General features: G+C 41.2%; 1 protein-coding gene across 2 annotated transcripts in view; it reads right to left on the bottom strand.

The window, feature by feature from the left end:
• The window catches only part of Wdr7 (WD repeat domain 7), a 282,598-nt gene that overhangs the window by 77,725 nt on the left and 177,481 nt on the right, over nucleotides 1-27,392 (bottom strand).

The raw sequence follows: 27,392 nt of genomic DNA, 5'->3' as shown, positions 1-27,392 counted from the left end.
TTCTGTCAACCTGCAGCCAACAGTAATATCAATAGCTAATATTTTAGTGTTATTTTACCTTTCTTAGTTTTGAAGGATATCAACTTTAATCTTAGTGGTTTTTAAAAGTGCAACAGTGCAAGAAAATATTTACACCTTGCTCTACCAGCTGAACGCTGAAGCAAGAGAAAGGCTGAGACAAAGACAGCGAGTGAAGGTGTGATTAAAGGGTCAGGCTTGTACATGGCTCACTCGCTGCTCTGGCACAAGGAATACTATCCAATCACAAACCGGCAAGAAAAGCCAAAAACAAAAAAGTCCCACCAGTCCTTAGTAATTTGTAGCATCTGGCTAGTTACAATGGCTTTTCAAAAATAAATATACAAATCTTAGAACACAGGCACTTGAAGCATTTGTGCTTTAATGATATTACAAAAAATGCTGGATGGATCTGTATTCTGCAACATGTATTTATTACAAAGCACAGACTCAATTTATTAAAGAATGCTATATATACTCAATACTACATGAAAACACTTCACCATCTGAAAAGAACTATAGTTATACGTGCCTATGGGCATCGTGCTGTTTTTACCACTCCTTTTAGATGACTATGTCCCCTTTTCCCACTGCCTGAGTCTCAGAGTGAGGCCTTCAGCTCTTCACAGCGAATATAACAAATACAACAGACATGTAGAAAAGCATGCTCGTTTGGGTCACAGAGGACACAGCCACCCCACACAGCCAGCTGCCTGCCATACATGATAGCACAGCACCTCAGTTTCTCTGTATATTCATTTCTCCATGTATTGATTTCCCACAGTTGATGGATCAGATCCTACCAAGATACAAACAAAAGAGGATCCTTATAAGAGTATGAAACTGATGACATTTGGCCTGGCCTTTTCTTTCATTGTAATTTTTGCCTGAGAGTTATTGTCCTTTCTTATTTGGAACCGGAAGACCTCTGAGGACACCTGTGGCCACTGAAGCTGTATCTAGGCCTCCCTGTCCTAAGTCATCGAGCAGCTAGCATCGTGTTAGAAGGTGAGGGCAGGCCTACAGGCTGCAGACCAAGGGGAGGACCGTGTAAGAGACAGGAGGAGACATCAAGTTCAGAGCTACTCTGGGTTTCAAGGTAGAAACTTGGCTTTTATGACAACTAATGCTGGTGGGAAAATATTAGCTAGAAAAAAATTAGGAAGTAGAAATTGAAACAGGAGTGAGCATCAAACCATACTTTAACAAGTGGAAATTAAATGACCACAGCCCTCCAGAGAACCGTTCTACATGCCCTCAGAGACAATGGGATGCTACCAGCATAGCCACAGGAAGGAAACCTAATGATCAGGTTCTGCTCACTTCCACCAGGCAACAGTCCTAGTCACGACAATCTCATTTGGTGTCCTCAGAATGAAGAAACAGTCGCTAACTCCCTGGGTCTGAGTAGCAGAGAGGGGACAAAGGGCCATATTCTTAAAATACTTTAATTAATAGCTCAATTACAGGGACATTCCTAGGGGAGAGCATATTATATACACTTTAAACCAAATGAATTTATTATGATTTATGCCATTACAAAGAGTGCAAAATGAATAAATAATGATTGGCCACTTATTTCAAAGTATAACCTAGTGAATGAAGTCTTTTCCCAGTTGCTATGTCTATCAAAGAACAGGGATGGCAGAGGGCCAAGAGAATTCTATTCCTCTGCTCCACACAGGTACCTGACTACAGATGATGTGAGATGTGTTATTGTAAGTAGAGAATAATTAAGACTTTTATAACTGGATGTCCCTGCTACACACCTTAACTACAAGGCCTGGCAAGTAGAAACAGGGGGATTCTGTGAGCTCCAGCCAGGGCTGTGTAATGAGTCTTTGTCTGAAAAACAAATCAAAGGCAAACACCTCTCTCTCTCTCTCTCTCTCTCTCTCTCTCTCTCTCTCTCTCTCTCTCTCTCTCTCTCTTCTCCTCTCTTCCTCCCTCCCTCCTTCCCTCTCTCAGAAGTCCTTTTTACTTGCTGTATGACATTAAAAAATAAGTCATCATTTCTTCTGATTTAAAACATAAAAGAAGTCTGTTAAGAACAGAGTTCTCTGTTGGAGAACTAGCAAGAATATTTTAAAACTTATTAGTCTTACATTAGTTTAACCAAAATAGTCCTAAATTAAAATAATTACATGTTTCCTTTCTTACAATGAAAAGAATATAAAGTTCAAATTCAAAGTCTCCATGAGAAAGTCTAATTTTTTCCCTTGTCTTACTGAATGTCGAATTAACAAAGCTGTATCACATAGTCTCATTTTGCTTTTGGTTAACTCATTTTGGACAGCACACTAGAATATAAGATACTCTGGCCATCCTACAAACAGAAAGGTATTTACTTCTCAGTGTGAACGGCCTTCTGTCTAAGAGAAGTAGGAAGTACCAGTAGTTGGAGAGCCGTGGGTCAGCAATGAAGAACTAAAACAACAGAAGCAAACCTTTGCAAGATCAGACTCTGTTAAAATGTAACCCACTGAATGCTGGCCAATCCAAATACTCCTTTACTCTCTCCTCAGCAGGGTTAGTGAAGGGTTAGTGAGAGGCTCATCAATGAGAGGGCAGGAAGAAGGGGTAGAAGGGGACCACAATTAAGGGCTGGTTCGTGCACTTAGTAGCTAAATTACCTTTTCATACACAGTCTTTACTGAGGACCAGCAATGAGCCAGATACTATTTTCAACCCAGGCCCCCAAATCCTGGGCTTGTATAACACTTCTATAAGAGCCAGATGAACCAAACACATCAGCTACTACTAAGTGCTGGGCAGAAAAACAAGCACAGGAGCCTAGAAGTGCCAGAGACAGGAGGACGGAGGATGACTCAAAGGCCAGGGGAGAGTGAGAGAAACACATGACTGCTGTGGAAGGAGCATGAGGAAGGTGCCTGCCTGGACACCTAAGACACTGAAAACCAGCAGAGCTGCAGGACAGTGGAGAAGACGGAGGGTAGCATCATATAGCACAGTAGTCTTCACAGAACGGGCTGTGCAGGACCGGTGAGGGACCGTGGATATTCTGGCCAGGAGAATGGCCTTATCCCATTGCACAGTGGAAAGCAGAAGCTGCTATGTAAAGAGCACATCATACAGGGCAGGGGGAGGGCGAGCCTGGGAAGAGCAGGTAAAGCTTCCAAAGGTTCAGCAAGGGAGAACAGATCAGACAGAACTGCATGGGTTCTGGGACTGGCTATGAGAGAGAGAGAGAGAGAGAGAGAGAGAGAGAGAGAGAGAGAGAGAGAGAGAGAGACTGAGAATTTAGCCTAGCCAAACAAGTAAGGGCAGGAAGATCACTGTCTGCCTGCTGATTATAGGTAGGGGCAGGAATTGAGTTTAGTTTTGGACATTACTTTCTGTGTTTCTTCCTCTCACCCCTCTATATATGTATGCATTGTTTATATATGTGCTGCGGCATACTTGTGGAGGCTAAAGTCAACCTTGGGTGTAGGTCCTTGCCTTCCACATTGTCTGAGACAGGGTCTCATTGTTTGTGGCTGCATATAGCAAGTCAGCTTGTCTCAAGGTGCCAAGGAACACTCCTGTCTCTGCTTTCCATCTCAACACACCAGTGCTGAGGTTATGTTAATGAATCATCCCTAAGCTTTGGGCCCTGGAAGACAAAGATAAGGCCCTCTGGACCAAGGTCCAAACTAAAACTTCAGAGGTAGCCCTGGGATGGCCCTACCCTGTTGCCCAGGCATGGCATATTAACTCACTGCACTGATTTTCATTGGCAACAGGGGTTTGAGATGTGTGTGTTCAGCCATCGAGTTTCTGGACCCATCGCTAAGTTCGCACATGCCTGCCTGTCAGCACCAGCTGCTGGCCGATGCTCTCAAGGACCTTCCCGACTTCCAATGCTGCCAGCCTCCCAGCCCACCACAGCTAAAAAAACTTCCCAAAGTGCCCCTATCAGAGAGGATTCCTTGGTGGAAGCCTGTAGCATTTCCTGCTGGACCACAACCTCTGGGTGAAGTGTCTGATTATCTGAGATTACCATACACTGTGTAAGAGCATGTTGCTGGAAGGAATGGTAGAATATTTGAACAGCAAATCTCATGTGGACATCTTAATTACCAAGTGCCTTACAGCCCACTAGCTCTGCTGATCGCAGGGTGGTTGTCAGCTAAGTCCCTGGATATATGGGTTTAGGTGTAAAAACTACAGCTAGGATTAGAAATCTGAAAATCATTAGATAAAAGAACCTTTAAATACCAAAACAGTGTGGATGGCCAAAGAGGTAAGAGAAGTCGGTGTTTCAGAAACCAAGAGAAGGAAGTCTCAGGTTCCAGCAGAGCGAGAACTGACACAGGGGACAGAGACTGACACAGGGCTAAGCCGTGATAATGGGATTGACCCTGTGCATGTTCCTGGTGACATCAGTAAGGCTTCAGCAGAGTGGAAGGTGGAAGAGCCTCAGGTAGCATCAGGAAAGAGCGTTAGCTGAGAAACCTAGAGGTGAATGTAGTCAGTTTTCAGTATGGAGTATACAGAGTCACGCAAAGCAAAGTATTTTATTTCTTGTGACAATGGCTCCTGTGATTACTGATAATAATTTGGTGTCCATCTGGCTTCGCTCTGGTGAGATTCAAGCACTCTGGTCTAGTGTTCTGTATCAGCCACCTCTGGGATTGTTCATCTTTCAGCCTCCTCTGGCCTTTCCTACAGAGGATCACTTTCCAAGATGTGGACCCTGGCCTGTCCACTCTGTCCACACTCGCTGCCACAGGTGAATGGCACATCAACCCTTTCCTGTCATCCGGGGGCTATTAAACTCCTGGTGAAGGGGACTTGCAAGTAAATCCTGGGTTCTGAAGTCACTACTCGGCCTGAGGAGCACGCTTGCCCATTTGCACAGCTGTAGTATAAGAAGAATCCAACCATTATTTAAGAGTACACGAAAGCAGGGGCTGGGAAGGTGCTCAGTGGTTAAGAGTGCTTCTTTGTCTTATGAAGAACCCAGGTTTCAGTCTAGGATATACATGGTGGCTCGAGGCTATCTATAACTCCAGTGCCAGGCAGATGCAGAGCTTCCAAGCTCCCTTCTGACCTCCACAAGCAATGGGCAAACCCAAGGAACCCACACAAATATGCAGGGATAGCAGTCGTGCATATAAAATAAAATTTAAAAGATCTAAAAAAAAAAAGACTCCAATCAGTCTTTGATGAACGTCTCCAACAAATACTAATGTTAACCAAAAGCAAAGTGGAAAATCCACACAAAAAGAATGACAAAAAGGTGAAAGGTTCCATTATGACCTCAAAATTGCATCTTCTCTTAAATAATTCATTAAGATAATTAAGGAAGTAACACTCTCACTACAAGATAAATATTAAAGCAAGCTTATGATGACCTAGTGGCGGATAAAATCCTTTGAAAGACTCCTTGTTCTCTTTCCTAATAACAGGGGAGCGTGAGCCGGAACAAAGAGCCCCTGCAGGTTAACCTTTCACACACAGACAGTGGAGACCACCAAGGCTCTACCCTCAGCGTTTGCTAAAGACCAGGAAAGCTGCACGTGCAGCCTGGAGTCCGCATAGAAGAACATTCTGGTTTTTTTCTAGGCGCTAGGAAAGGGACAAATACTGACTTTCTCAATACACGCACTTTAGCATTCATTTTAGTGAGTGAGAATAAGGGGTTGGGAAGATGGGCAAACAAAAGTCACTTGGCTGCCCGTTTCTCAGTCTGGACATCTTTGTTTAAGCTTTGACTTAGCTTAAATGAACGAATTAATATTGACAAAAACATCAACTAAGCTAATGAGTTGTTAGTTAAAGCAATAAACATGTCACATTAGAGTCAGTGCAGTAAAGAGGTAATTAGCCCTGGGAAGGCCCTGCTGATTGGAGCTGTTGAAATCCTCTGCTCTTAACCTTTGAGTCCATTATCTAACCTAGAAGTGGTGGCTGTGTTAATGGGAAGGCTCCGGTGTAGCCTTCCTCCTCAGCTCTACCATGCAAGGTGTCAGCGCTTACAGGAGCTCAGAAAAGCTAAACTAGGCATAGATATTAATGTTCAAATAGAGAAGGTCCAATTATTTTAAAATATTCAAGTTTCTCTATTTTTTAACAGAAGGGCACTCAGTAATATATCTAGTGACATAAGCTATAACAAAGGAAAAGCCATGTCAACCTCAAAAATACCTGAAGCAAACAGCATTACAGGCTAAAATCCTAGGTGACAATTTACACTCATTTAACAGGAATCTAAAATGCCCACAGTGAACCTTACTTCTGGAGTCTGCTGCTTTCAGAGACCGCCTTTTAGCTGGTTCTCTAATACAATTCAGCTGGAACCTATCACTGACTTTACTGAGTTAGCGTCAAGACAATTAAAGCCAGTAGCTCAGTCTGTGCTGGAAAATAAGGTGCTTTCAGAAAAATCACAGGTAGGACGACAAAGACCTAAACAGCTGGGAATCCAGAGCTCAGCATGTGACTAAAACCCCGCTTTCTGGTTCAGTGGCCCTCGCCCAAAAGAAAGCAAAGGCCTGGGAAAGAGTGGTTACAATCTGCATAATATTTATATCAATTTTTAAAGACGTTATGAAGCATATGCAACATTTTGCCATTGCGTCTCACAGTATGCGCAGGTGCCTGGGAGTAGAGACTGTTACATGTGCACACAAATAGGCTGATAACACACTGTCAGGGAATGAGTGCTTGGCCTTTGGACATTTGTTTTAATTTTGATCATAAAAGCAAAGAGAGACCTTCCATGTGAAGCCTGCACCACCACTGCTGTTTGAGGGTTTAATACCGTTTCCGTTTACAAAGGATAAAGATACTGCATCCTTATTTTGTGATGTCTAGTGAAAGCAAGGGTTTGATATGCAGTTCCGTGAAGTGTACATAAGTGGGGTGTGTGTGTGTGTGTGTGTGTGTGTGTGTGTGTGTGTGTGTGTGTGTTAGAGGAACAGAGACAATTGAACATTTACTATACAGTAAATCAATATGTGCTATCTTTTCAGGCTGAGTAATTTTGGAAGGGACAGGAAACAATTAGATGCTTCACTGTATTGGCTAATGTATAATCTTAATGTTAAAAACAACTTTCAAATATAGCTCTTTTTCACTAAATTTGCAAGCTATATATAAATTAATTCTTCAACATAAAAAAAGGCACTACAACCCAGTCTTCATTTTTAATGGACATAAAAGAAGTAACAATGTTATCAAACTAAGAAATTTGTTTTTCTGTTATTTTACTGTCATTGACATTTAAGTAAAGCCTGAAACAGGGTATAGTACCCCCTTGTTATTAAAAAAAAAGTCTAAATCCTCTAGGATCAATAATTAAAAATAAGATCACCAAAATATTGTTAACCTATGGATTTAATACAACCTAATCTTTCTTGTATCTAGGAATATGTGACAGGAATTTATATCAGAACAAAAGTGCATGAACATTTGTGCTGTTCTCACATACTTGAGAATAAGACATAGCACCAACCATAGTTTAAAACGTCAGGGGGAAGGTATCAGAATTAGGGGGGTAAACACAGTTCCGTAAAATTCACAATGTACTTCAGACAATTCAGGCATTTTCTCTCACTCTGCACCTTGCTCCTGCATATGCTTTCAGGTGAGGAAAACCCTACGTTTGTATCTACTGGCTAAATCACTGGGTAAGTACAGAGAACTGTATGGTACTGAAGGCGGGCACTGGCGCACACACCTTTTCATCTAATAAGATACAGTTATTTGGATAACACCTGCTTCTTGAGTTGATATCGGTTGGAGAAGTTTTATATTGTGATCAAGAGGAAGTCAGGTTTTATGTCCTCGGTCCATTCGGAGTTGGAGGATTTGTGCTCTGCAAACAGAGGGCAGGCTCTTATAGATCATACTACTCTCCTTCCATTACCTTCTTTAAATTAGCTAAACTATTTTTATTTTCTTCAAGCCTAGACATATTTAATTGTAAATTATACTTAGCTTTTAGAGTGAATTTTTTTTTAAAGTGGAAAACTTCCTGGACACTTGTCCTTCAAAAATACTGCAAACCATTTCAGCAAACAATAAGGAAGACACAGTAAAATGGAGGAAAGGAATGAAAAATGCACAAAGCCATCTATATTTGTCCCCTGACTGGTAGGCAGCAGGCACGGTACTGTGTGTTGACATGCACTGTTTCATTTATTCTGAAAATAGTTTTGTGAGGAATACAATACTAGTTTCATTTTTTTAGGGAGATAAAAAAAAAAAAAACTCATTCCCAGAAAGCATACACAACATATTATTGGTACTGACAGAATGAATGAAGTCTCCTGACCTACAATCATGGGTTCTGTCCAAATTAGGTACATTGTTTACACAAAAATATTATCTAGGTTATAGCCACAGTTCTGTACAGTGTCTGCAAAGGGGTTTTATGTCTGAAATACCGAATGAAGCATTCCAGCTGTCCTCTCCTGACAGTGCCACAGTAACATGCTGTTTTAACAGTCTGTTACAGAGTCACCCCACACATACGGACAGCAGAACCCGGGCATCCACACCTCCAGGGTGCTGAAGGCTGTTCACCCACCCACACTCGACTGCATCAGCACAGCCAAACACGGCAGAGAAAGGCAGCAGAAATCCCAGCAACTGGTTTCCAGTTGCCCCTTATTAACTCCGGCCTAGTTTAACTGAGCTAGCAATGCCATTTTTCTTCCTTTCAAAATCTGTAGAGGGTGAATCAAATGTGAACGGGAGATCAATTCTGCTCCGAGACAGTAAAGGAGCTCAGTGTGAGCCCTGTTCAGTTATGGGAGGGGTCTAACAATCCCAGTCAAGTGCTCACTTACGAACTGTACCACAGAGGCAGGGAGAGAGCAAGCACACCCGAGAAGCAACAAGGAGATGTCATGGTTCCTGAAAGGACCAAAACTCTGCCCACGGAGCAGTATCCACCGTGTGGATGGCGCACAGACAGCATCCTACCGACTTGTGCAGACAGAGCACAAGTAACACATTATCCACCAGCACAGATGCCGCACATCACACACGGTCCACCTGCAAGATGCTGTGATCTGAAAGTGCTTAAATCTAATCTCAAAGTGGAAGTGCTAAGAGTCGGAACCTTTGGGTGGTGATTATGACGTCAGTGCCCTTAGTAAATAGGATTCAAAAAATCTTGTTCACTCTTCCTACCACATGACACAAACTAGAAAGTGTCATCGATGAGGTACAAGTCCTCATAATACACCAAGCCTTGTGCCACTTTGATGACAAATGTCCCAGTTTCCTAAACTGTGAGCAATAAATTCACCTGGCTAAAAAAATTAACTACTCTTGGCATATTTCTATCTAGCACCTTGAGTTACTTTGCAACAAGTCCCACTTATAGATATTTCATATTGACACACACAATAGCCCACAAAACTATTATCACATCTGGAATAATAATCAATTCTTTAGATTTATCAAATAGACTATCAGTTATAATTGTATCCATTTTTTTGTCCCCCTTCCTACCTACCTTCTCCCCTTTTCTGCCTCTCCTTTTCTTCTCTCTTTCCATAACTTATTTTCATGGTCTCTTCTAATTATAATACAAATCTCTCTTTCTTACATTTTGAAATCTATAGTTCATCCTCCACCTACTGTCAACTCCTTTACACCATGGAGTTTCCTTGGGTCTGGCTCAGATGATTATATGTCTCCAACAGTATTTCAGATGCTCTAATCTGTGTGTCCTACAAAGGGGAAGTGTAGGTCATGTCTGACTGTCTTAGGGTGGGGTTAGGAACTGTAGTCGAGGTCTGGTGATTCACTGGGGGATAACATAACTGCATTTTGATATCCCATCTTCATTTATTGGTAGAACCCTATTATGAACAATTCCTGGGACAGGAGAGATGGCTCAGCATTTTTTTGTTCCTGGCAGATGATCAGATTTCAAGAGTTCAGTTCCCAGCACCCACAATGGATAGGTCACAACCACCCGTAACTCCAGGACCTGATGCCTTCTTATGGCCTCTATACATAGCCACACATACATTTCCACACTGTATCTGGACATCTGTCTGTCTGTCCCCTTTTCATACATATGCACAATTAAATCCATTTTTAAAATAGTTTCAAAAGCTTACACAATTTTCTCTCCTTGCCACTTGATAGTACCAAGGCACATTCATAAAAACACAGAATAAAATAATAAATAAATAAATAAATAAATAACCACAGAAGAAATGCTTACTTCTCTTTACTTGGTTTACAAAGTAACAAGGCAATTCCTTAAATCATTATAAAATGGCATCGGAGTGTATATGACCCCAGTAAGCCTAGTATCATTTTGAATTTTAGGTCAAAGTAGATGTAATGTTTCTGCTTGAGTTCACTGGAGGGTACCACTTTTCTTAAAGTAAATGGTACAATATAGCTTAGAGTACTCAGACTGGAGTGGGATTTATGTCCTTAGAGTAAATGATACAGTGTACCTTACAGTGCTCATACAAATTTAGAAATTGCTTCAAAATTGTGAGGCATTGTGCATGGAGGCGTCTGCATGAGATTCCTTCCTCATTAGCACCTTTACGATTTTATTATAACACAGAGGCACATTTCTTCACAATGACTATAAATAAAATCCACATAGGTATTATTGCTACTCCTGACAGAAAAGATTGCATCTGACCTGTCAGTTGCCAGGCACCACTATCATTTGCTCTCTACTTACCTCTCCCCCTCAAAATAAAACCTAGAAGAAATGCAGAACAATGCTTTCTCAAGCTTTCCTACTCTAAAAGAGAAACTAATATAACACAGAAGTTCTGCCACTGTTTGGGGTAAATGTACTCCAGAGTCTAAGCTTTCTTTGCTGTTCTCTCAGCCTTCCATATACTGTCCAAGCAGTAGAAAGATTTTTAATAGCATCTGTGTGCTGTCTCGCTATACTAGCTTAATAGTTCTATATGTTTTATACTTTGTATTCATTTACTACTTCCTTAAGGTTTCCAATCCTCTCATCGTTCCATAAAACAAAACTACTACAAAAATTCTACTGTTGTGGAATACATACACAAAGACTTTTGAGTGAAGAAGCTTTAAAATTAAAAAAAGGGTAACTGGAAGTGAAGTTTTTCCAGCAAGGCCGTGTGTTGAAGCACAAGATCATGGAGTGAACAAGTCCCTTCGGTGAGGGCGAAGCTCCTCGGCTGCTTCCTTCTGTCAGGAGAGAAGTGTGTACCTCACCCTGGTTTCCAGGTGGAGAAAGTGAAAATGACTGCTGCACTTGCCACAGGACACGAAAGGTCAAAGTTGATAAAGTTCCCTGCAGGATTACCAAAATGGCCTCACTTTTCACTGAGGAGCTACTGGCAACTAAACGCTGCTGGGAGAGGGAGCGTCTGTTATGTGATAGATGGGGTCCCTGAGAGACTACCCAAGACCAGCAGATACTACCCAAGTCCACGCACACGACTCTATGGGGAGAAATGGTACAGGGAAGAAATTGGAGGAGAGGGAACAATAGGAAGTGCTCTTAATTAAAACACATTGTGTGCATGTATGAAATTCTCAATCAATATTGTTTTTTAAAAACAAAGGCTATGGAAAACATCCTTACCCCCAAAGTTGCACTAATGTGATCAAGTTTAGAAGTAATTAAACTTAAGTGTTAAATACGTTCCGTCCATAGCTACTCTAAATGTTGAGGCTTTGAAATACATACTGTATTCAGAATTGAGAAATAGATATCAGACCAATTACATCCATTAAAAGAACTCAAAGCAAACAATGAAAGATCATCTCAAAAATAAACAGGATAGGGTTGGGGGAGAGCTCGGCGGCTAAGGATGCTCGTTATTCTTCTAGAGGACTGCAGCTTGGTTCCCAGCATCCGTATCAGGTAGCTCGCAACCATCTGTAAGCCTAGCTCTACACAAATGGCATAGACTCATACAGAAATAGACATAGCTAGATGCACATAAGTGAAAAACATTTAAAGCAACAGGATGTAAAGTAGATTAATAAAAGCTATACAATCTTAATGGTGGATGAGATACTTCTTGTTATAATTTTAAGCAAGGTTTAAATTTGCCCCTTCCATTTCCATTGGAAGCCTTCAACCACTACCTAAGGCATTAATAAATGGCTAAGCTCAGGAAAGCAGCAGAGTTCAGAAATAAAACTGCTATATACCATGCCGAGAAGTCAGACACATAAGGAAATTTGAGGAATTAATCTACAAGGATTCACATAACCCTGCCTATAAGACACTTGATTCACAGTGAATGATCTGCTGAGAAAAATATGTTCTGTTAATACAGCGGTCAACCTTATGCTGCTGAAGCACGGTCTGAGTCGTAACTAACCCATGAGCTTGAACCATCCTGTGGGAGCGATCTGTGTTTGTCCGTGGTTCAGGGTACAGATGTTAATCAGGGCTCACCTTTATACGTGACTTGCTTTGATAATTTCTTTGTTAGGTTGGGTCATGTAAACTGCCACCATTTCATATTTGACTTTGGGCAGTTACATACAGTATAAGTTAATACATACTACTTTTCTTAGCCCTTGCCTATGTTAGGCAAAGAACTGCATGGCTCTTCATGTGTGTGCACTTAGATGACAGATATAAGGAAGGTACCAAATAGAAAAAATAATTACTTTTCCAGTTTTATTTAGCATTAAAACTATTACATCTTTTGAGCCCACACATTATACGCATGTATGCGTGCTATATAAATATGCATGCTATATAAATATCCACAAAGCAAACTCTATGGTTACAAAAATTATATCGATGGGCAATCTGTAGGTTCAGCAATATGACTTCTGGCAAGGACAAGAGTTAAAATGATTTTCTGCATAAAAACCATGTAATACTGCCATACTTGGGGAGCGACCACATCAATATTTGAAGACTAGTGCTACTGCCCAGAAATCTGCTCTTCCCAGAAGCACGGGGGCCTGCTCCAATCAAACCAACTGCTGCATGAGGCAAAGGGAAGGTCACAGAGCTGGCACAGGAGACACTGGGAGCAGACTGTTCTCATAATATGATGGTCAGCCAGACAAAGCAGAATTTTAAATGGGTTTGGGTTTAATGCATTACTTTCTCTTTGCCAGAAACTCTTTTTCAGTGCTTAAGAGTCTAAAGAATTCTCCACCTGCCAATATTATTCCCTCTTTAGCACAAAAACACGAGTAAATCCTCTACTTGCCATTTTTATTCGTTCCTTACTCCCAGAACGCTGTCCCAGTGAACTGACAACCACAGCTAAAATGGATGGCACTGCAACATTTTACAACATATAATGGAACTGTACTGCCTTTTCTATTTGGGAGAAAATACATCGTAATGTCCACTGGGACTGGGGAAAAGAGATTAGAGGAATCATTTCTCCAGCCTGATAAAATACCTCATAGCAGGCCATGGCAATTAAAAGGCAAATAAAAGTTACATATAGAATTTGTATATCTATTGTACATTATAATCAAAGATTTAATCTTGTTAACAAATCATTAATTACTCCTTATCACTAACGGCCTTCTGAAGGAGTAGGTAAGGGATAGGGCTTTATCGGGCCATCGAGATGCACACTAGAGAACCACAGCTACTTCCTACTCCTCACATCAGCAAATGTGAGGTAGGCGCGCTGTGCTTACCACACACAGCGCTGGCTGTCAGTGCTCTGCCTCTTTCCAGTTTAAACCTACTTCTTTCAGTAGCAATGTATAGAAACATGCAAGCATGATAGGAAACTTCTTAGGGAAAAAAGGAGGAAACTTCTTTATTTATTTATTATACTCTCTCTCTGTTTCTGTCTCTCTGTCATCTCTCTGTAGTCTCTCTGTTCCCTCCCTCCCTCCCTCCCTCCCTTCCTCCCCTTCCCTCCCTCCCCCATCTCTGCATGCGTGTGCGTAATGTGTGCGTGTGTGTGTGTGAATACACATGTGCCCTGGATGTGGAGGTGAGAGAATAACTCTTGGGTGCCGGCTGTTCCCTTTCAGCTTTACATGAGCTATAGAATCTAACCAGGGTTGAAGGGCAAGCACCTTAATTCAGGGAACACTCACCCCAGCCTGTCATGTTCCTTCATGTCGTGGTATGTTCCCAAGGGGTGAGTCGAGTGTACACAGAGTATGCATGGGAAGAACAGAAATCAAACTGAGAAGGTTGAGACAGGGTCTTTCACGAAACCCAGAGCTCATCAGTTAGGCAGACTCCCTGGCCAGTACCCTAGACCCTGGGATTTACTTGCCACATCCCCCTTGTGCTGGGAATACAGACAAGTCCTACACTGGATTGTTACATGGGTTGTGAGTACCAAGTCCAGGCCCTCATGCTTGTGTGGCAGGTGGTTCACACGGTGAGCCTTCTCACAAGCCCCAAGAAAACAGTTTTTGGTTGGTCTCTCAAATATAGATAATAACATAAATCCTTGATTCGTAACACTTAATGGAGAATATCATTAGCACAAGGAATCAAGCAGAGAAGGAAACTGTAGCGATCAGCAAGTCCTCAGTTTTGTGACTATATTTAGAATTGCAAGAGTAAATTATTCCTCCTGGAACACAACACTGTATAGCACCTCAGCTCCAAACCAACTGCACTCCTCCATAGAAATGTCAGGCCGACGTCAGGCACTGACAACTGAACCCAGCAATGACCCGACAAAGAGAAAGATGCCTCCCTCCCAGGTAGGTGTAACTTACCCATGCCTTGCAAGCGGGCAGGTGGCTACCATAGCAGCTCTGTACTGGAGCAGAAGAGTAATCATCAGTCTCCCCGAGGTGTGAAAACCCTGGCACCTACAGTAGTGACTGGCCTCACAAGATATGCCCACTGGCACACAACAGTGGCACAAGTGTTACCAAAGTAACCAACCATTTTCACATTGGGTCTGATGCCCATTTCATGAGCTGCAACCCATACCTGATACTGTTGATGAGGCCAAAAAGTTATGACTAGATAGACAATAAGATATAGGGAGAATCTCCTGTAATTATTTTGCTAAGTGTTCATTCTATTAAAATGATTCTTAATAATATATGGCTATACTTATATATCAAGGCATCTCTCAATCCTCAAGAGAAAAGGTTTTCCTTGCAGTAGATAGCAGTTAACACAAAGACAATACCTCTTCCCGGGGATGGGGGGACAACATGTAAAGAATAAAAGACTATGAAGTGTTCAGGACTAAATTTAATATACATAACACACCCCCCTCCTCCAAGACTCAGATATGTTCACTGAAGAGGGCTTGGAGACATTGTAAGAGCCAAAAGTCATAACAGGGCAATGCATATATGACCTCACAGTAGTTGTGATGGAATGCACAAAACCTGTGCATGTTCAAGCCATCAAAACTCACAGTATGGAGGAGGGAAAGTGGGGGTGAAATTCCACCAAATAGCTGAGGAGCAACTGGTATTGGATAGCTGCCAGAAGAGGAAGAGTCCATTTCTGTTGTTTGTTTGTTTGTTTGTTTGTTTGTTCTACTGGTGTGATGCCTGGTGGATCTACTACACTCTGCAGCAGGCCTGCACCCAGGTCTAGTTGTGGAAACACAAATTGAACAAAATGTTATTTCTTCATTTTTAAAAGAAGAGAGCTTGAAGTTAGATTCATAGGGATGTGGGGTTGGATCTGGGAGGAGTTGGAAGAAGAGGGTAAACTGGATCAAAATACATTGTATGAAATACTTAGGAGAATTAATAAAAATATCATAAAGCTTCTCTTTACCATCCTGTAGTGTTTAACCACTTTCTACTGTGAAATTCTATCGATTTCTCTGTACAGATAACTGATGAAGCTTCTGTCTGAGGTGGGGTACATCTTAACTTCCTTGCTTCCTTCAAGAATTTCCAGGCTCCAACATAAGACTATCTCAAAGTAATTCCTTAAGCTCTCTGTGCTAAAGATAGCTTTTATAGTCTTTTAAAAGAGTTGCAAAATGGAGATGTAATAATATATTTCAGATGCTGAAAGCACTCTCCAAAGTACCTGAGTCTGATCTATAGAAGGCATGATGGAATTTCTGATGACAGCGAAAGTTTACCAAGATACTCTGAACCAAAGTAGGGCTGTTTAGCTTGTGTGCGTCTAAGACGTCCACGGAGAGGTTGCTTAGGGTCCTCGTGCTGCACGGGGATGCGCAGCATCTGCAGCACCCAGGAAGCACCTTCCAAAGTACTGGACCCTCCAGGGAATCCTCCTCTGAGCTGGAAGCTTGCTTCCCAGCTTTTATCTTTTTACCACAAGTTTATATATTGGTAATCACAAACTCATTTTACGTGATTTTACATTTCATTGAAATAAAAAAGAGCTCCGATTGCTCAAAATCCTCATCAATGCTTGGTCCCACTGAGCTTTAAGTTGTCGGTGTGTCAGGTAAGAAATGACGGCACACTGTACACTGTGCTTCTAATGTTCGAGTCCCGTGATGACAGGCTCAGCAGCTCTCCAGGGCTTATGAGCCATTTTTGTTTCCTTCCTGAGAAACTCCTTCACCTACTTTTTCTGACGCACAACTTTTGTTTCTTTATCACCTTTTTATACACAGGAACTCATCGCCTCTCCTCGCTTACTTTACACACTCTCTGTAGTTTTACTCTTCACTTTCTGATAGAGGTTTGGAATTCTAATATAATTCAATGTATCCATCTTCATTATGGTTTGGCTGAGCTTTCTTTCTAGTTCCTATTTATGGAACTGTCCTTATCCCAAACTCAGACTCTCCTGAATAATCTGTAAGAAGTTTTGAAATAATTTGTCTTCTCTTTAAACATTGATAAGCCCACATGTATTGACTTTTAATGGTCATTAGAAATTTAATTTTACTGTGTTTTATGGCAACCCAATGATCACTGACTTGCTTTGAATCTAAAGAGCCCTCATGGGCTCTTGGTCTAAATGCTGCCCACCAGCAAATGGCACTATTCTGATAGCCATGCAGTCCTTGTGAGGTAGGCCTGATGAACATGCGTGGGTCAACAGGGACTGGCCTTTAAAAACTAACCCCAAAGTGTCTAGTTTGTCCAGGTTTGGTTTGTTCCTATGTATTGTAATGCTGAACACAGGTCCCAAAGATCTGGTTGCCTCAGGGACAAGGAAATCCCCCCACACACACACACATACCAAGTGATGCTATGTAACCTTGCTCCTTAATTGAAAACTACTGGTTAAATGAAAATGCTGATAGCCTATAGCTGGGCAGAAGGGAGGTAGGTGAGGCTTCAGTTGCCAGGCTTGGGGTCTGAAGCAGAGACTATGAGTGGAAGAGAGAGGGAGAGATGAGGAGAGGAGAAGATGCCATGGGGTAGATGAATCGTTAAAACTTGTCCTTGAGGGTTGGTCAGTTGGAGTAGGAGTGGACTGGGTGGAACCTGGCAAGTGATATCTCAGGATTACTGATAGAGAGACAGACGAGACAGCATAGAGGATTGTATCTGCACAGCTGTAAGGCTTACTGTAAATACAAAGGTTTTATGTTTTTTATTTGAGAACCGAATGATAAAAGGTGGAGTAAAACCTCTCAATTAACATCTAACATAGCATTTGTTTCTATCTAGTTCTGTTTTTTTTGTTATGCCACTGTGTGCAGAGTCTTACCACAAGCTCCCTTCACCATGCCTTGCTTGCTATGACGGACTGACTCTCTCTCAAATCATTAACCAGAATAAACCTTTTCTCCCATATATTGCAATCGCGTATTTTGTCATAACAATGAGAAAAGTATAAAATGAAGTATAGTATTATTAAACTTACTTGTCTTATCAATTTACTTTGGGGTACTTTACTAGAATGCACAAAGCCCCAAATTTGATTACTACCCTATAGACATGCAAAGGCGCACTGAATTTTATCATTTATTTCACCGATCTACAATCAAATTTCTACATATTCTTGACATTTTGTGTTAGATTGTTTTATGAGACTGATGCTCTCTCAGCACTAATTACTGTAAATTTGAGGCAGCCTTGATGTACAGATGTAGAGAGCCCTGCTTCCTCTTCCTTTGCTTAGAAATGCCATGTTTGTCTCATCTGATTCTGACTGCTTCAGTATACAAATTGAAAAGCCATGGTGTCATGTACGCCAGCAAAGCAACCATTGGTATTTACTCTGAAAGGGCTGTATCTGCTTTTGTTGTTTTAAGGAAGGAAACCAAGTCCTTACACTGTCAGATACTCATTCCTTCCTATTTATTTAGATCATCTCTACTTAGCATCACTCAGATCAATAAAATATATATTCTTCTGTATTTCTTAAGTTTACTGACAGACTTGAGACAGCGCCTGTTATTATCAACACCTTTTATGCTTTTCCCCCCATTCCAAGGCCTCTTGATTACTAGGACAGTGCTCTACCACTAGCTGCTTCTACCTGAAATCGTCTTCTGAAGAACTGTCATATTTACATGAAAATCCATTCACTTTTTAAAAAAATTGTTATTAACAATACATACGTGTATCTAGTAAATCCCTCCTCCCCCTGATTCTATGACTATTCAGTAAGGTGAAACTGTACACCATCTGCCGCTTTTCTACAGACTCTGAAGAAAAATAGTGTGTAATTTTCTTTCTGCTATTCTGAGTCTTGTTAGGTGTGTTCCAACGTGATTCTTCTGTATGACTTTCTATCATGTTCACCATGGTTAGCTAGTTGGGTATTCTACAGTTTCCAAGTATAAACTTTTAATATTTGTAATTTTTATTTTATTTATTTTACTTTTTATTTTGCTAAATTTGCTGTTATCTTTCATCTTGGTACTTGGACCAGGGATGATGCTCAGTGGGTAAAGATACTTGTTTCTAGGCTTGACAACCCAGGTTCACTCATTTGATTGAAGAACATGTGCTCCCTTAACGAATTCTACATAAGTGCCATGCCATGTGCCTTTGAACACACACATGCACACACAAACAAATAAATACCATGAACTGTAAAATATCTGGGCATGGTGGTACAAACCTTTAAAGCAAGTGGATTTCTATGAGTTTAAAGCCAGCCTGGTCAACATAGTGACTTGTAGGTTGGCCCAACTATATACTAGACACTGCCTCAAAATAAACAAATAGATGGTCCACACATGGCATTTGTTAGATAGTGTCTACAGTGGCACAATTAATAATGTGGTTTTTAGGTCCAGCTTAAACTCCTTAATGAGAACTTTAGGCAATTGTTAAGACTTCATATGCAGAAAAAATTCTGGATACAATGATGTCATATTTTACTTATATTGAAATTAATAGTCAGAAAAGAACCTATTGTTAATGGGTGGATATATCATACCATACCTATCTGGATTAATAGGTTATAGACCTTCAAAAAAATCAGCAAAGTCAGGTCAAACGTCACATAAAAGCTGGCTTAGATTATGGTGAAAAACACTGTAGAGCTGCTTTACCACTCACACACTGCTGCCAGGAGTACTTAGTCACTACTGCCATGAGTACTTAGTCACTACTCAGTCGACAAAATAGACAGTGGCTCCTTTCTCAGTAGAGCTTCATTATTATAACAGGAAACTTATGTTGTATAGTTAGACAGCAGTAAGGACTTTGGAAAGCATAGACTAACAGGGATTACATATGAAATAGAGAAGTTAAGAGGCCACAAGATTAAACAACAAAGTATGAGCAATCTTGGGGGATGGGAAACCTAAGCCAAGGCATAAATGAAGTGAGGGGGCCATGCAGTGATGGGGCCAGAGGAATTGCTGGACTTTCAAATGAGAAGTAAAAGCACCACCATCAAGGATGCTAAGCTAACACACCCTACAGCGGAGATCAAAGTAAAGAAGGACGGCTCACCAATAAATGTCAAAACAGCAACCAATCAGATGGGATGGACAGAAATAGGTTCATTCTGGAGAGATAGCTAAGATGAAAGCAATACAGCTTCCTGGGTTTGTATGAGAAATGAGGATTGGCTACGAACTGAAGCAAAGCAAGAAACAAATGAAGGGCATCCATTAATGCCTCTGTTTCCTCTGGATTAAAATCGTCTCTCCTGGAGGGAGAAGGAAGCCTAGGGATGCTGCAAGGATGCTACGGAAGGGAGCCCAGTGATGCAGACCTATGGGCCACTGTCATCCACACTGAAGAGGACCTCCTGGTGACAAAGCTGCCTCTGAGTCACTCATGCTCCTGTAATCAGCCCTGCCACATTCAGTGCTATAACAACGCCCCCCAAAACCACCGCGTCACTTGACTATGTGAACGTGGTTGGCATTGTTCCTTTGTTTTTTTCATATCTAATCTTCGGTGGACAGATGTAGTTTTATCTCCCCCAAGAAAAAATCACGCAACACCATCGATTGAGCATAAATAGAACAGGTTTATAAGGATAAAATAAAAAATATTTATTATTATTGAGTTTCAAGGATGTATAACTTCTAGTTTTCATACTTGAAAAAAGAATTTTGTTGTTTCTGTAAACTTCCTTTTGCAAAAACACTGTGATGCCAAACTCCAACTTTTAAAACACATAGACAAAAAAGCCATTCAATTACAATTAATATTAAAGACCTACACTGCTACTGATAACATCTTTATGAAAACTGTAGGCCTCTGTCGAACACAATTTTCAAACTAAGGTATAAAACAAGAACTCCAAGAGTCAGAAGTTCTAGTCAGCTGAAGGTGCAGAATCAGCTGTGTGTGTTTGTCAAGAGTCCAGTGCCTCTGAAGTGAAACTTTGCTTAACAGAGACAATTAGTGCTGGTTACCTAGAGCTGAGAAATCAGTTGTGGGACCTCAGCATTGAGATGTCTCCACAGCACATGGAAGCGGTGCTCCCGAGGGGCCAAGTTTGCACCACGTGCCATCAGCCACACTTGGTCAACGTGTAGGAAATCCCCACCTTACTGGTGTTAGCAGCACAACAGCTACACAGCTGGGGGCTGGTTGGGGTCATAAAGCGCAGCTGAGGGTCAGCACTGTGAGACGCCCTGGTGAAGATGCACTTGGTTACACTAGAAACTCCAAGACTGAGGCAGCATGGAGAGGAGCTGAGGCTTGGCACCATACGGCACAGTCGGAGTTCATGAAGAGAGGCCAAGGAAGGTAAAGCTCCCAAGACTGCAGCATATTAGAGATGGCAAGACTCTGCGACAACTGCCAAGAACAGAGTAGCTGTGAGTAGAGCTGGTCTGAGCATAGGAGACAAGGTGTGTGTGTGCTGAGGGTGGCAGAGTCTGAAAGGTGGAGATTCTTCAGCCCTCTGGATCCCAGAGGATAGTGAGTAAACCCAACATGGCGGACACTGAACTATAGGATTTAACTTACAGTGTTGGGGCCTGATGTTTCTGTGTTCAGATTGTGACTTTACCCTCGGTCTTATATTAAGAAGTTATAAGTTATTTTTTAGTCTATAGAGCTACATATTAAGTGGCTTTGAATATTTAGATTTATTTAGGACATTTTTAAAGAGACTGAATTTATACTATGTTTTATTCTGTAATATTGATATAAATATAAGATCCTGGGAACAAACAGGAAAGGAAAGGTCATGGTTTAATGGTAACGTATTGGTGTGTCAAACTGACATGGAGTCAATTTTCCCAGTTAATATTTTGTCAGTTTGACAGAAGTTAAAGTTGTTTGAGAAGAGAAACTTCAGTAGAAGTGTCTGCCTCACATTGCCTGTAGACAAATCTCTAGGGAATTTCTTTAGTGATTGATACGGAAGAGCCCAGATTCCTGGGAACAGTGGCCCCAGGACAGGGGCCCTGGGCTGTGTAAGAAAGCAGGCTGAGCGAGTCACGGGGAGCGCCAGGAAGCAGCATTCCTTCCGGGTCTCTTCAGCTCCTGCCTTTTCTCCCTGCCTCAAATTTCTGCTCTGACATCCCATTATAATAAACTGTGATCTAAAAACTAAACAATCCTTTTCCTCCCTAAGTGCTTTTAGTCATGGTGTTTATATGCGTAATAGAAACTCTAATTCATATATAATGTGTTTATAATAAAACCTATTTATAAATTTCTTAGAGATTTAAGGGAGATTACACATACACATACACATACACACACACATACACACACACATACACACATACATATGAGAGACAGTTTCTATCCCAGGCTGGCCTTGAATTCTTTACGCAACCAATGATGACTGAATTTGTGACCTTTTTTCACCTCTGAAACATTGGTCACACTCAGACCTGTGACACATACCTAGTTTATATGGTCTGAGGATTAAACCTAAGGCTTCATGTATGATAAGCAAGCACTTGACTATCCTCAGCCAACATGAATTTTACACTTACCCTTCCTTATCTCACAAATGTTTCTAAGAACAATTCTAACACCTACAGTTTTAAAAGAATTTTATCTCAGGTGGTTTGTAAATACTTTACACACACTGGTTACTTCATCCTTGCAGTAACTCTGAAAAACAGTTTCCTAGCTAAGGAACAAACTCAGGAAGAACTGAAGGTCATGCAGCTACTAAGTGGTTCAACCAAAGCAACTCGGTTTCAGAATAGTTAAATTGTAATAAAAACGGCTGAATTATCTAACTAATTAGCTCAGAGGGTGGTAGAAGTGTCATTTATTCATCCTGATTCGTTTCCATTATCTCTTCTCTTTGAAAATTTAACAAAGTATAACCTGTGCATTAAGATAATTTAATGATCAGAAGAACTACCATAAAATACTCAATTTAAAATAACTATAAAAGATTCCATATTCTATTGAGTTTTCTACTCTAGGTATACATCAAAATTATCTGTGGGAAATTTAAAACTGTCAAAGCTGGCCAGATGTGTGGTACACTCCTGTATCCCCAGACTTAGAAGCTCGACACAAGTAGACTATATATAGAAGTCTGACGCTACTTTGGCTTACATGATGAGAACCTTTATTAAAAACACCAAAAGGAAAATAACAGACACCAGAGTCTCCCTCTTGACTGTGAACAGCTTGACAGGAGGCTCCGACTCCACACTGTTAAAATACCCTAGTTGTGACATGAGACCAGTACACACTGGAGCTCAACACCTACATTCAGGAGATCCAATGGCAATCAGTGACAGCCAAAAGTAGCGCCGGGAGGAAGGGAGGTGGTCAAGGTAAGTTAGCAGAGGAGAAGAGCTGGCAGGAAACATGCAGTGTATTAAGGAACAGAAAGAACAGACTTCAGAGAGCATTAACGCCCGGCGTCAAAGGGAAAAGATAAGTATGAGACCTCTGTGGCCACAGCAGTGGCTCAGTAACATAAATTAATGACTGAACAGTGAGAATACCACGCTTTGAACATGGTATATCCTGAGGAACTGCCATCTGTGCTGTCATGTGTGCATGAGTGTGTGTGTGTGTGTGTGTGTGTGTGTGTGTGTGTGTGTGTGTGTATTGCTACTGTTCACTTTGTAACTTACAAATATCACGAGTTTCTCTTTTCTCTTTTTATCTTTATTTCTCTCATAACTAATTCAATGGTGTTGTCCTACTCTTGGGATAAGTACTGAGATTAAGGGCTGCATGTGGAGCAGTGCTAGGATGCTTGTGGAATCCCCAGGCTCTGACCCCCAACCAACACACACACAAGAAAGGGATTTATGTGAGTTCGGGCTAAGCTTTTTTTCTCATTTAAATATGTAATAAAATTTAGGAAAGAGATTCATTATAAAATCAATCTCAATCTATATTAATATATTCATTTAATATACTCTCAGGATTAGAAAGCAAGGGAAGTATCTGGAGGGTGACTTTCACAACGGATACAATAAGCAAAACACAATTAAACATATACAGCACCACAGACTCATAAAATTAAAACATTCCTTTGGTAGCATCTCACTGATGCTCTCATTTAGTGGTACTCTAGTTCACCAAGAATATGGCTCTATCGCTTGTTGAAAAACAATTATTTTAACCTCTACACCAAGACAGATCTTGCATATCCTTCTCCAGGGTCTAGGTAAGTAAGTCTGCATGACTTTCCCTCTACAAATCCTCTCCCATTCAACAGTTCCAGCTCACGCCACATCCAGTGCAGCAGCCTATTGTGGCCATCTCTGCCTGCTTCACAAGCAATCTCTGGGCTCCCACAAGGACCACCCCTGCCTGCTCACAGCTGCCTGTCTCCCCACAACATCCAACCTCATCACCAGGCCAGATCTACCCTGATACCCCAAACTTGAATCAGGATGCATATTTTGTATACCACACCAAGCCCCTGTGTCTGCCTAACTTCATTCCATCTAAGCCATTTGTCCATTCTAGGCCCACCCTCCAGCATATTCTTTCTTCTGCCTCAACCTGCTTTGTTTATGTCAGACACAGAACTAACAACAACAACAATAACAACATTGCACACGTCCAACTCCTATCACAAAAATGCAAACCATATGAAATATCACTCAAGTGTCTTCCCTCCAAAACACCAGCCATGTAGAAATGCCAGCCAATGAAAATTACCTAGATGAACTCCAGGACACAGGATTTAAAAGAACAATCATAAACTTCATCAAAGAATTCAAGACATTTAAAGAAAACTCAAAGGAAAAGCTCAACAAAAGGGACAGACATTTAAGGAAAATAAACAGCTCAGTGATGCCCAAAAAAACGAATACAAAGCCGAAGGGAATGACCGGGAGGACCCACGACTTGAAGACAACACCCAATACAGAGCCAGAAACACTGGAAAGGACTCAAGATGAAATGAAGAGGGAATTACAAAGGCTAACAATTCAACTGAAAAATGCAAAGAAACACCCTACAAGGGCAGAAGATAAATATCAGGTCTAGAAGTTAAAGTACATAATCTAGATAAAATAAATAAAGAATATAAAAAAGGTAAAAAAAAATACGGAAGTACAATACAGAAAATGAAAAGACCAAACCTTCCAATCATGCATAGAAAAAAAGAAAACACAAGTCAACAGCATAGACAAGATCTTCCACAAGATTATAAAAGGATGCTTCTACAACCCAAGGAAAGACACATCCATACAGATACAATGTCACATAGAACACCAAACAGACAAGATAAGAAGAGAAAATCTTCACAACGTATCATAATTAAAACACCAGGTATGAACAACAAAAGCAATAACCCTCAAACCACATGTTACATATAAAGGGAACCCATCAGAATAACAGAGGACTTCTCTAATGAAACTTTGAAAGTAAAGGATTTGGGAGCAATGCATTCAAATCCTAAAAGACCATGATGGCCAACCTAGATGAATATTCCTACAAAACTATCCGCTACTCTCAAGACTGTTTTAATCACTGTTCTATTGCTCTGAAGAGATAGCATAAGCAAGAAACATTATGAAATAAAGCACTTAAATTAGGGGCCTGCTTACAGTTTCAGAGGCTTAGTGCACTGTCATCATGTAAGGGAGCAGGGCAGCATGCAGGCTAGTACTAAAGCAGGAGTAGCTGAGAGCTATATCCTGATTCATAGGTGGGAAGAGGGCCTAAGGGAGCATCAAACCTGATATGGGCTTCTGACACCTCGAAGTCCATCCCCAGTGACATATTTCCTCCAACAAGGCCATTGTCTTAGTAAGAGTTTCACTGAGGACAACATTTAACCAGTGCTGGTTTACAGGGTGAGAGATTCAGCCATTATCATCATAGCAGGGAGCATGGCAGAGTCCAGGGAGACAGGATGCTGGAGAAGGAACTGAGAGTTCTACATCCCGATCTGAGGGCAGCCAGAAAGAGACTGTCTCTTCCGAACTGAGTGCAGCTTGAGCACTAGCAGCCTTCAAATCCCACCTACACAGCAACACACGTCCTCCAACAAGGCCACAACTATTCCAACAAGGCCACACCTCCTAATACTGCCAGTTTCCATGGGACAAGCATATTCAAACCACCACAGCCATGCTTACACCAATAAGACAGCATCTCCTAACCGTTCTAATCATCTCAAACAGTTCTACTTCCTGGTGACCACAAGCACTCAAATATATGAGCCTATGGGGGCCATTCTTATTCAAACCACCACAAAGGACAAAGAAAGAATTCCCATGTATAGATATAAACAGCCTGCAAATTGTCTAACCAACAAGCCAAAACTGAATGAATGAATGAATGAATGAATAAATAAATAAATAAATAAATGGAGCAATCTTTGTGCTGAAGAGAGGAAATTAGCATAGAAAAGATTCTCTCAAATCGAAACAAAGCCGTAATTACTAAACCATGAAATATCGCTGAGAATACTAATAAGACCACCAAAAATCAGCAACACAATGACCACCTTGAGACTACCACACACAAAAACTGGTGTAGGGGAGCACAGAATAGAGAATGACAGGGTACAAGTGATTTGATAGAGAAAATGGGAAACATAGGGGGCTTTAATTAGAAGGGGAGAGGGAGATAAACACAGGAGAGAGGACAACCTTAGAGTGAAATGGTCAGAAGAACTCACACTAATAGCTCTCTACCTAATCAGACCAAATAGTACTGGCAAATCTGTCTATAAATATCCATAAATAGTTGAAAGGAAGTCTTCCCTTTTAGGCTGACAATCTCCCTCCCTTTGGAGCCAAAGATCATCTAACAAAACCCAGCACCAGGGACGCATAAGAACCTCTCTTTTGAGTTGTTGGTCAAGGTTTCCACAAGACTCCATTACAGGCTGGTGCTGTTCCACTTGGCTGCCCCTAGAGATGAAGACAGGCTTCTGTTTCAGAAAACACTGCATTTCAGACACAGGCCTGAGCTGAAACTGACACCATCCTCCTTCCTGGGGACGAATGTTTGTCATATTAGAAAGAAACCTCTACTATAGATTCCAAAGGTGGAAAGCAACCAACAGCCCTTCCCAACTATGATATTTATGAACCACAAAAAGACCACATGGCATGACAACTAAGGGCGCAGTAGTAGCACAATACCCTAGTAGCAACCAATAACTTTCTCACTGGACACATGACCAGCTCCACAAGAGGGAAGCCATTCCTGGTACCAGGAACCTAGCCAACTAACTGGGGCTGCTGATGTGAGGGATCTTGGAAGAGGTCACACAACTGCCCCTTTACTAAACAAGTATAATTCCTAACTATAGTCTAAGTACTTGTCTTTATAAACATAGATACGTGCAGTCATAACCCCTTAAAACAACAATATATTCTCTTTGCAACTGTCAGAGACCATTACAGAAAACCCATAACCAGCCAAAATGCAGAATTGGAGAACACAGTCCCAAAGTATACATCTATAATACGGCTCCTTAACCTATGACCCAGGGATCACTGTAGAAGAGGGGATGAAAAGAATGTAAGTAATAGAACAGGAAGTGTGTGGTAAGATTGTGTCTCCAAGAAATGTCAGAAGCTACAACCATTAAGTCTTCCTAACATGACTACCCAAACATGAGCTGGACGAGGTCAGCATCAACAGACATGCTAACGGACTAGAGAAAACCCAGGAGGACACAACCCTATACAACAAACCATGGG

The sequence above is a fragment of the Rattus norvegicus genome, chromosome 18 (genome assembly GCF_021556685.1).
Source record: "Rattus norvegicus strain SHRSP/BbbUtx chromosome 18, alternate assembly SHRSP_T2T, whole genome shotgun sequence".
In the NCBI taxonomy this organism is placed as follows: Eukaryota; Metazoa; Chordata; class Mammalia; order Rodentia; family Muridae; genus Rattus; species Rattus norvegicus.
Note: the sequence above shows the minus strand (reverse complement) of the source record. Positions and strands in the feature narration are given on the sequence as shown.